Here is a 10,650-nt window from a genome sequence, read left to right as displayed (position 1 = left end):
TGTTACGCTTATTCACCCTTCAATGATCATTAAAGAATTCATATTGTTCCACCTCCCTGTCAACACTTGGTATTGTCAGGCATTTTAAGTTTTGCCAGTCTTATAAGGGTGGAATGCTCATTGTTGTTTTAATCTGCAGTCCCCTGAGTATTGAAGAGATTGAGCATCTGTAGTAGATACCTCATATCTTCTTGCCTAACCTTGAGTTTACCCATATATACACACATTTTCCAGCACTTTGAAGGCTTCCCATGATGATCATTCTTAGTCTCTGTCCAAGGGCTTTGTCTGGCCCATGGGCTATATCCTCTGGTGTGACAATTCAAAGGTATGTTTCATATGATATCTCAGAGAGTTTCAGTGGGGATTCATCCCTGTTGTCCACAATAGCAACATATCATAAATTCTTGCCCTTTTTTTTTTTTTAGCTTCTGTACATTTCCTATATCATTTACTCTTTCTCATGATTCTTGGGATGACTTTCTGTATTAGTCAGTGTTTTCCAGAGAAACAAAATTGATAGGAGAGAGAGATTGATTTACTATAGGAATTGGCTGATGCAATCATGGGACTTGGCAAATTGGAATTCAGTAGGGCAAACCATAAGCTAGAAACTTCAAAAAAGGTGATTCTGGCATATCCAAACTCTGTAGGGCATGCCACAAGCTGGAAACTCCAATGAAAGTGGAATCATATTCCTTAGGAGAAACTGGCTGATTGAAGAAGAGGTAGAAATTTCCCTTTCTGATTTCTGAAATCCTCAGTTCTGCCTTAAGGTCTGCAACTGATTGGGAAATTGCCCTCATTGCTGACAGCAATCTCCTTTGTTGATTGTAGATGCAGTCAGTCATAGATGCAATCAACTGGGTTATAGATGCTAATATTCCTACAGTAATGATCAGACCATGGTGTGTGTGACCAAACAACTGGACACTATGCACTAGCCAAGTTGACACATGAAATTAGCTATCATACCTTCCAAATAAGCTACTTGCACCAAATTTCTTATCTTATGGTCTGCTTCTGGGGAAACTCATACTAAGACAGCATCATTTCGTGCTTATTGGCCATTTATTTTTTCTTGAATAATGCTCACTTATATTTTGCCCACTTTTCCTATTGAATTTCATCTTCTCTTCTTCATTTGTAGCAGTTTTTATGTCTACTGATGTATGTGTACATAATTATGCATATGTATATATAATATTTAATGCATAAAATGCATATATATAATTAATTTTTATTATTTATATGTGTAGCACATATTTTATCTTAGTTTGTGATTTTTCTTTCCACTTGTTCAATTGTATCTTTGATGAGCAGAAATTTCAAATGTAATTTAAGAGAAATTGCCAGTCATTTCCTTTATGCTTTGCATGTGCATGTTTTGTCTTAGGAAATCTTTCTGTAACCTACAGTCGTTATAAAATATTCTCCTTATATTTGTCCCTGAAATTTAGATATTTAATCCAAATAGAATTCATATTATTTGGTGGAAGGAAAGGATCCAACTTTATTCTTTTCCGTATGGATTATCATCAGTTGTCTCAATGCCTTTTACTGACTATTGTTTTCCAGTACTATCTCTGTCAGATGCTAAATTTCCTTATGTACATGCATCTAGTTCTAGTTTTTTAATTCTATACTATTTTTCTGTTTACCTAATCCTTCACTGATAATATGCATTATCATAATTATTATATGTTTTAATAAGTTTTGCCTGTCTTTAGACTTACCTCATTCTAATCCATCTTCTACCTATGGCTAGTGATTTACTTAAAGAATGAATCTACTGTTGCTTCTTTTTTTGCTCAGAACCCTCCACTGTCTCCCCATTCCATTTTCTTAGGATATATCCAAGCTGGATATACCTAAGCCTTCATAGTCTGGCCTCTGCCTTCCTTTCTAGCTCAGTCTCCTGCCACTCACTGCTTTGTGCTTTACAACAAAACTGATTATAGTTCTCTTCAATAATCCAAGGTTTATCAAACTCTGACATCATTATTCATACTGTCCACTCTGCCTGGAACTTTCTTGCTTTCCTTCCATCTCTTCACTTGTTTTATACTATTTATTTTCCAGGCATCACTTCTAGAAAGCATTCCTTGAGTCCATGAATTTCATCCAATTCTGGGTTGCAGAATTGCTGACACAGCATCCCAAGTTTAGCCCTTTCACAAATCTCACTGCTGTAAGTTTTTAAAGATATATCTATAAGAATATAAAAATATTTTTGCATTGTGTTGAGATCAGGTTTTTACTTACACCTCTTCTAATAGACCTCCTTTTATGATAAGGAATTATTTCTATATTTTTATGTTGCCTTAAATGCACTAGGTACTTCATATTGGCTGCACAGAATTTATTTAACGCAATGGAATGGAGCAAAATCACAATGTCAATGCCCCCAAAACTTCTCATCATGCCTACAGACAGCCTGAAGGGCTTGCCCATGCATGCCAGGGTGAGTGCCAGCTTTTAGTGTTTCTTTCAGTGGCAATAGAGGATGAAATATGCATGGTGTGAGGTGCCACAGTCCATGCATGGTGCTTTCGGGTCCTGTTAAGTGAGTGATAACAGGGGCTGGGAACGACCCTCACAGTGTATCTATGGGCAAGGCAGGCAAATCACCATGGATAAGTCTTACTGGACGAAGGCCATGGATTCTTTTGCCCAACTTGCTCAATAGCCAATTCTCAAGGCACCAGGGTTTCAAAGAGAGAAAGAGTTTATTACCAGGCACATAGTAGGAGAGCAGATGGCCTAGTGGCCCAAAATCTGTCTCCCCACATTTAGAGGGTTCAAGATTTTTAAGGATTTTAACAAAGTGAGATGAGGTCATTTCAAATAGCAAGGTCAAAGCAGGAAAGGAGAGCATGTTATTATCATTTCAATAGGAGAACATTAGTTGAAAGGAGAGGATGCAGAGCTATCACTTCGGTACTAAAGGTGTAAGCCAAAAGGAAGGGAGGCAAGTTATCTTGCAATAGCAGAAGCTAGCATATATGATTTACAAATGTCCAGGGCTGAGGCTAGTTAACGGCTGACTTCAAATTCTTCATTAGCAATCGGGCCTTTGCCCTAGGAGAAAATCACCAGATAAAGGCTACTTACAGTCACAAAGGCACAAGCTAAGGGCTTTTACAATAATTTCAGATATCAAGGCAGCTGAGTTACAGTTTAGGGATTTCAGGTATTTCTGTCTGTCTACTCCAGTGTCCCAGAAAGCAAAAAGGAATATGATTCATTAATGAAAATCATCCCTTAAATCTTAATTTCTCAGTTACTGGAGGAGACAGAGTTCAGCAAATATGGAAACTTGGCCTCTGAGGCCTCCCGCAGTGCAGTCCGGCCAGTCAATCCTCCTGGAGAATGATCAGTTAACATTGGACCGGAAATCACGCTGAACAAACTTGAGGATGTGCAACGGTTTGTAATTTTTCGGAGAATGATAAAATTGAAAAATAATTCATTTCTTACCACTAGATGTCAGCATTATGCCACGTGGTCTTCCACCTTCCCTGGGCTGAGTTCCATAGAGGGACCTGACTTTCCAAAGATCCTTGGGAGGGGAAATTGTCAGGGACTCCTGCATCAAGGACCAAGATAGGGAAGTAGTTAAAATGAAAGTGACAGACTCCTGGATTCAGACCACACTGCTCTGGGTTACTTTAGATGTACCCTAAAGTCATTAGATTACTAATGAATGAATGAGTTATTGTCTGTTTAATGGAAATAGCTGGAAAGCTTTGAAAACAAATGCCTGGGTCCCACCTGCAGGATCTTCTGTTTGCGTAGATCAGGAGTGTGGTGAGGGCATTGGTCTTTTGTTGTTGTCTGTCTGTCTGTTTGTTTTAGAGTCTTGCAATTTTATTGAGTGATTCATGAATCTGGCAGTACCCTATTCAAAAAGAAGAAAGGAGCTCCCGGGCACTGGATTTTAAGATCTCCCTAGGTAATTTTAATGTGGAGCCAAATTTGAGAACCACTGCTTTAGGCTATTAGTGTGAATCCAGATATTGTGTACAAAGAAAATGTTATCAATTGAATCATAGTTGAAATGTGCTCTGAGAGGTGCTTTAACAAGCAACCCAAGATAAATGAAAGTCAATGGATTCTTTTGGGAATCGACCCCACCCCAACACATTTTCCCATGTTTTGAATATATTTGAAAAGTATGCATTGAGGACCACTTTATGCTGTGTCCTGAGTTCCATACTATTCTATAGCTCTAAAGAGTTCCACCAGAGGAAGCAGATTCTTAAAGCCCCAACTGCTACCTCTGTAGCTGTTAGTTGTGGAGGGCTGAGGTGGTAGAAAAGAACCGTAGAAAGGTGATTAGGAGGTGGAAGCTTAAAGAAGAGAATTGATAAGGTACGTGGTGGTCCTTTCTGCCATAGGTTCTCTTGCCATTATTTTTCCTGTAGGATGCTTAGAGATTTCCAAGGACCTTTACATCGGGAAGGCTTGGAATGCAGTAAATTACAACAAATGGCAGTGTTTCAGCTTTATGACATTGCTATCATTCACTGAATCCGTTGATTTCTAAGGAGCCCCTAGCAGCTTCGAAGGCTTGAATTACTTGAAATATAAAACATGTACATAAGGTAGAGTGAAGAGACATAGCCTTATTTTCCTGGAAGATAAAATTGATGGAGATTTTCCAATCTATTCTTATGTGACCTATGAAATTTTCATCCATCTAGTTTCCTTGACCATCCATCTTTAAGATCCTCACTTTTCATTTCTCTCTTTTTTAGATCATGAGCATACAACCAGGAATAATAGGATGTTAAAAGAATTTGCTGCCCAGTTGGAAGCTAATATCTTAAAACTGAACATAATAAGCACTAAGCATCCCACGTTGTAAATGAAAACACGGTCAACATCTCCATGCTTATTAAGATGAGGCCAAGCCAGCTCTATGATGAATACCCACCCATATCCTTTCATTTCTATGTGAAAATAAGACTACAAATTTTAAAATGATAGGTAATGAAATTTGTTGTATCTTTTCTTATTTCATTCCCCTCTTAATGGTGGTTACTCCCCAAAAAGTCTAATTAAAGGGATGCTCTGAAAGGACCACTTATGGAAGACTGCAAGCGCTTACAAGATAGGGAGTCTGATACACTGTTTCTCTGTTCCATCTCTGCTAAAGCAGTGTCTGTCTTAGGAAGAAAAAAAGAAAGAGATGGCAGGATGAAGAGAGGGGCTAGCAAAGAATAAGTATGGTTTTAATTTGGAAATAATGGGGAAGGGAGGAGGATTGTGTAGGGGAAGCAACCAGTGGATACAGCTACGACCATGTGCATCAAAGACTTGGTAAGCTGTTGTTTTTTCCCTAATATTTCCTTCACGCATGTTTATTTTCAATAATTTATTCATTCATTTGATAAATATCAAATAAGTATTTAAAAAATATTCTATCCTTTGCTACAAATGGAGAATCTGCTTCATGAAATTGGGAAAGTCTCTCCCAAGAGCTGAGTCTCAAAGGAAGGCCCTTCAGCCTTCTTTAAAAAGAAATTCCAGGGTATTCCTGGCAGAGAAAGCAGCAAATTCAAAGGCCTGAAGAAGTGAAAGTGTTTGGAGGTTGAAGAGGGCAGGATTTGTTTCGGGAGTCCTCAAATTGGATGACTCCCAGCATTGCAGAGAATCGTAGGAGCCAAAGCAAATGGAAGACCATGAACATTCCTGCTGCCACACTAAGGATATTTGGCTTTATTCCGTAGACAACTGAGAATATCACCCAGGGAGTGTCATACTGAAATTTGTGTTTTAGAAAGATCGTTCTGCAGAAGCGTGGATAATGGATTGGAAAGGGGGAAATTGGGGCCGAGCTGGTTAGGGGACTATCCAAATTGGCTTATTGAGAAATGATGAGGGGCTAACCTATGGTGCTAACTGCATGGATGGGTGAGTGCAGCTAGATTTAAGAGACATTTATGGGATAACAATTGACCTTGATGATTTTTCGGATGGTGGGGATGAGGGAAAGGGGTGAATTGAAGGTGTCTCAAATATTGCTAGATTGAGAGGCTGATGAGTCCATTAAATGAGAGATTTTCAAGCATGAAATCTTACATTTTAGTGAAATGCAGGGTTAGAATCCTCTCTAATGGTTTTGTTGATCTTGTAAATTGCAGCCTTTTAATCCCATTATAACTCACTCTGTGGCTCTTTTTTGCTTCTGAAATAATGAAGATAATGATCACTATTATATTAATTTTCGTATTATACAAATAGCTTTTTCTGACAGTGAAATGAGTCTGTTTTGTACAACTTAGCTCCTTCCAATCTCTAAATTCTGGTATTTCTTTCCTCTCTCCTAAAGACATTGATTTTTCTGCCCTAAGCACTTTTAATTTGATTCTTCCAAATGATATGTACATACTTTCCCATTTGTCCATTTATTCTTTCATGCAACTAATAACATTAATTGCAAGATTCCCTGCTAATCTTTGGGGATGTGTTTCATTGCACTCCAAGGCCTAGAGTCTACATGGGAGACCCATGTTATAGTAATTGATACACATATTAAATGGGGCAGGGAGGTGGGTCATGATGAGGGCAGAAAGAAAGGAGTGGTTGATTCTCCCAGGGAATGGGTAAAGGAATGACAGTCAAGCAGAGCTTCACAGAGATGGTGACGCTTCAGCTGAATCTCACAAGAGCCCTAGACATTCACAAGGGAAAATATTCTGGGAGGATTTAGCAGCATGAACAAAGGTGCAAAAACCCAAATTGCTTTAGATGCTGGGGAAATAGCAAGCAATTCTGTATGGGTCATGCCTTAGCATGAATCTCATCTCTTCTGCCTGCTTTTCCAGCTTCATCTCATGCCACTCTCCCCTCACTATAAACAGCCCCTCCATCCCTCAGCTATAGATATTGATTCCTATGGAAGCCTGCACAGCTATACATATCAATGCAGATATTGCCAGCACACAGGGGGATAGATTGAGGATTAGGTAGATGAGTCGCCAAAGAAATAGATCATTGCTCAGCATTTCCCTTGTCTTTATGCTGTGTGGTACTGTCCACCCACCAAGGGGTGATGCTAGTTTCAAAGGCAGAAACCATTCTCCTTCTAGATATGACTCCAATTAGCCTACCTGAGGGACATCTAAGACTGTTCTGCAGCCTGTCCTGAATTTTGAATTAGAGGCTGGTAAAGGAGATGTACTTGAATTGGGAGGAATTTAAAACATGGCTTTATTTGGGGAGGAGAAAGAGGAAACCTTTCTTTTTGAACTGAGATCTTGAATCAACAGTTCTCTCCCCTCCCCCACCTCAAATTTAGAGTCTATTTTCCACTTTGGAGATTCTTTAGACATCCTTTTAATCTCCAACTTGTTTATTTTTATATATGACCTTTTATATTGCTATCATACAAAAATGAAACAATTTCTAATTTTCGGTGAAGATGTCAGAATAGGAAGCTCCAAGACTCACTCCTGCCTCCAAAGCAGCTGGTAAACAGGAACTGTCTGAAACAGGAGCTGTCTGAAACAATTACTCTTGGAAGGTAAAGCAAAAATACTACAGTGGCAAAAGAAAAGCAAGCAAAACCGATCAAGATTCCTGGAGAAGGAACAGAGGAAATGAAGCTTTCTCCTGTAGGTGAAACAATTGCACAAATAGTGCAATCTTAAAAATTGCACTATGTATCCTGAGCAAAAATCAGATAAAGAAAAGCTGAAAAAAAAATCTGATGGGTCAAACAGGTTATTGTAAGGGACCAGAAAAGTTATACCAAGTGTCAAAGAAGAACCTTAACACAAAGTCAATCAACAATAAAACCTTAGGCAAGAGAGAGAAACTGACCTTCAGAGTAAACACATTGTGGTAGTTAGATTCAATTGTCAACTTGGCCAGGTGAAGGCACCTAGTTCTGTTGCTGTGGACATGAGCCAATGGTACATGAACCTCATCTGTTGCTGATTATATCTGCAGTCGGCTAGGAGACGTGCCTGCTGCAATGTATGATGTTTGACTTAATTGGCTGGTGCTTAAATGAGAGAGCTCAACGTAGCACAGCCCAAGCATCTCAGCATACTTCATCTCAGCAATTGCCGCTCAACCCAGGCCTTTGGAGATGCAGAAAGAAATCACCCCGGGGAAAGATATTGGAACCCAGAGACCTGGACAGAACACAGCAGAGATTATACTGTGCCTTCCCACATAAGAAATAACCTCAGATGAAAGTTAGCTGCCTTTCCTATGAAGACCTAATGAAATAAATCTCCTTTTATTAAAAGCCAATCCATCTCTGGTGTGTTGCATTCCAGCAGCTAGCAAACTAGAACAGATTTGGTACCGGAGAGTGTGGTGCTGCTGCGGTTTGAAAATACCAGATAGATTTTTTTGATGGCTAAGGGGAAGATTTCGGAGGAACTGTGAAGAGAATGATGGAGAAGTCCTGGAGTGCTTGAAGAGATTGTTGGTGTAAATGGAACTACTGCCCATCTGGACAAAGGGGGACACAAAGGGACAAATTGGAGTTTGCAGAGTGAGAACCATGGACCCTCGGGTCTGAAGTCAAGAAACCTAGGCCAGGAGAGTGGACCCACCCATATACAGGGAGAGGGTGAGTTTGCCCTGAGGGCAGAGGATGAGTCTCCCATTTCATTGCAGTGGAAGTGTTGTTCAGCCTCAGGCCTTGGTAAAGGTATAGCACGCTCCTTGGGGACTGGGGAGAGCCTGGCTGCCACCACATGGAGGGGTTGAATGTGTGTCACGGAAATGGCAAAGAGCCCAGGGGTGGGCCCTGATTCCTGGAGAGAGTGGAGCCAAGAAAAAGGTGGTCTCAGTGTTCCCTGAGGTTGATTTGGAAAGGGGCAGTCCACTGCATAGGCCCTCGGAAAGGGTGGGACTGCCACTTTCTAAAGCCGAAGGATAAATGACTTTCAGACTTTGAAATCCCATGGCACTTGCCCTGCAGTTTTACATGTGTTCTTCCAATTTCTCCCTATGGAAATGAAAACCTGTATCCTGTGACTGTCCCTCCTTTGCATATTGGCACCAGATAACTTGTTTTGAGATTCACAGGTCCACAGCCAGAAGAGAATCTTTTGCACCTTAATATTGTCTAAGGTGATGCGTTGTAGTTGCCAAGTTGATAAGGGGTGGGCATATGGTAGTTAGATTCAGTTGTCAGCTTGGCCAGGTGAAGGCACCTAGTTTTGTTGCTGCAGACAGGAGCAAATGGTACATGAACCTCATCTGTTGCTGATTACATCTGCAGCCGACTAGGAGGCGTGCCTGCTGTAATGAATGATGTACGACTTAATTGGCTGGTGCTTAAATGAGAGAGTACAACGTAGCACAGCCCAAGCATCTCAACATACCTCATCTCAGCAGTTGCAGCTCAGCCCAGGCCTTTGGAGATGTAGAAAAAAATCACCTTGGGGAAAGATATTGGAACCCAGAGACCTGGAGAGAAGGCCAGCAGAGATCATCCTGTGTCTTCCCACGTAAGAAAGAACCTCAAATGAATGTTAGCTACCTTTCCTATGAAAAACTAATGAAATAAATCCCCTTTTATTAAAAGCCAATTCATCTCTGGTGTGTTGCATTCCGGCAGCTAGCAAACTAGAACACTCATCACGATAATCAGATGCTTAGACATCAGCAAAAAATTACAAGCCATACTAAGAAATGGGAAGATATGGCCCAGTCAAAGGAACAAATTAAAACTTCAACAATGACACAGAATTTGTAGCAATTAATCAAAGATGTTTGAATGTCTCCTAAATCAATTCAAGGAGAGAAAGGAAAATATGGCTAATGAGAGAAAGGATATTGAGAAGACATTGTGTGAACATAAAGAAGAATTTTAAAGTATAAAAGGAATATAAAGGAAATTATGGTAGTGAAAGGCACAACAGGAGAGAATAAAAATACATAGAGGCATACAACAGTGGATTTGGATGGGCAGTAAAAAGAATAAGCAACTCTTTCTCCTCGTCTGCCATCGTTGTATAGTGCCTGATTGTTAGCTTCAACATGTCTTCTCACAAGACTTTTAGAATCCAGCGATTCCTGGCCAAGAAACAAAAACAGAATCGTCTGATTCCTCAATGGATTCGAATGAAAACAGGCAATAAAATCAGGTGCAACTCCAAGAGGAGACATTGGAGAAGAACCAAGCTGGGTCTGTAAGGAATCATACATGACAGCACACATGTTGATGCTGTACCAAGTCCACTAGCACCTTTAAGCTGAAAACAAGTCACCCTTTCTGAGTAGTTGGACTTAATTTTATTGGGGGAAAACCTGAGTTTTCCTTGTTTTTATGCTTTTGCATAAATAAGTTGGTTCAGTAATAAATATGTGAGAACTTTTATTTGAAAAAAAATCAGCAAACTAGAACAGAAGACAATTGAAATTTCACAGACAGAAAAACATAGAGGAAAGAATGGAAAATATTGAGCGGGGTTTTGGGGAATTGAATGACAGCATGAAGGGTACAACATATGATCATGGGTATCCCAGAAGGAGAAGAGAAGGGGAAAGGGGCAGAAAGAATATTTGAGATAATAATGGCTGAAAATTTCCCAACTCTTATGAAAGAAATATAAATATACATGCCCAAGAAGTGCAACATACTCAAACAGAATAAAAAAAAAAACAACAACGTACTCT

At 39.8% G+C, this 10,650-nt stretch overlaps 1 pseudogene; it reads left to right on the top strand.

The window, feature by feature from the left end:
* The first annotated feature begins 10,011 nt into the window (after positions 1–10,011).
* Positions 10,012–10,171, top strand: LOC143689538 (large ribosomal subunit protein eL39 pseudogene; annotated as a pseudogene).
* The last annotated feature ends 479 nt before the right edge of the window (positions 10,172–10,650 follow it).

Source organism: Tamandua tetradactyla, chromosome 7 (genome assembly GCF_023851605.1).
Source record: "Tamandua tetradactyla isolate mTamTet1 chromosome 7, mTamTet1.pri, whole genome shotgun sequence".
Taxonomy (NCBI): domain Eukaryota; kingdom Metazoa; phylum Chordata; class Mammalia; order Pilosa; family Myrmecophagidae; genus Tamandua; species Tamandua tetradactyla.
This window is presented reverse-complemented; position numbering and strand designations above follow the sequence as displayed.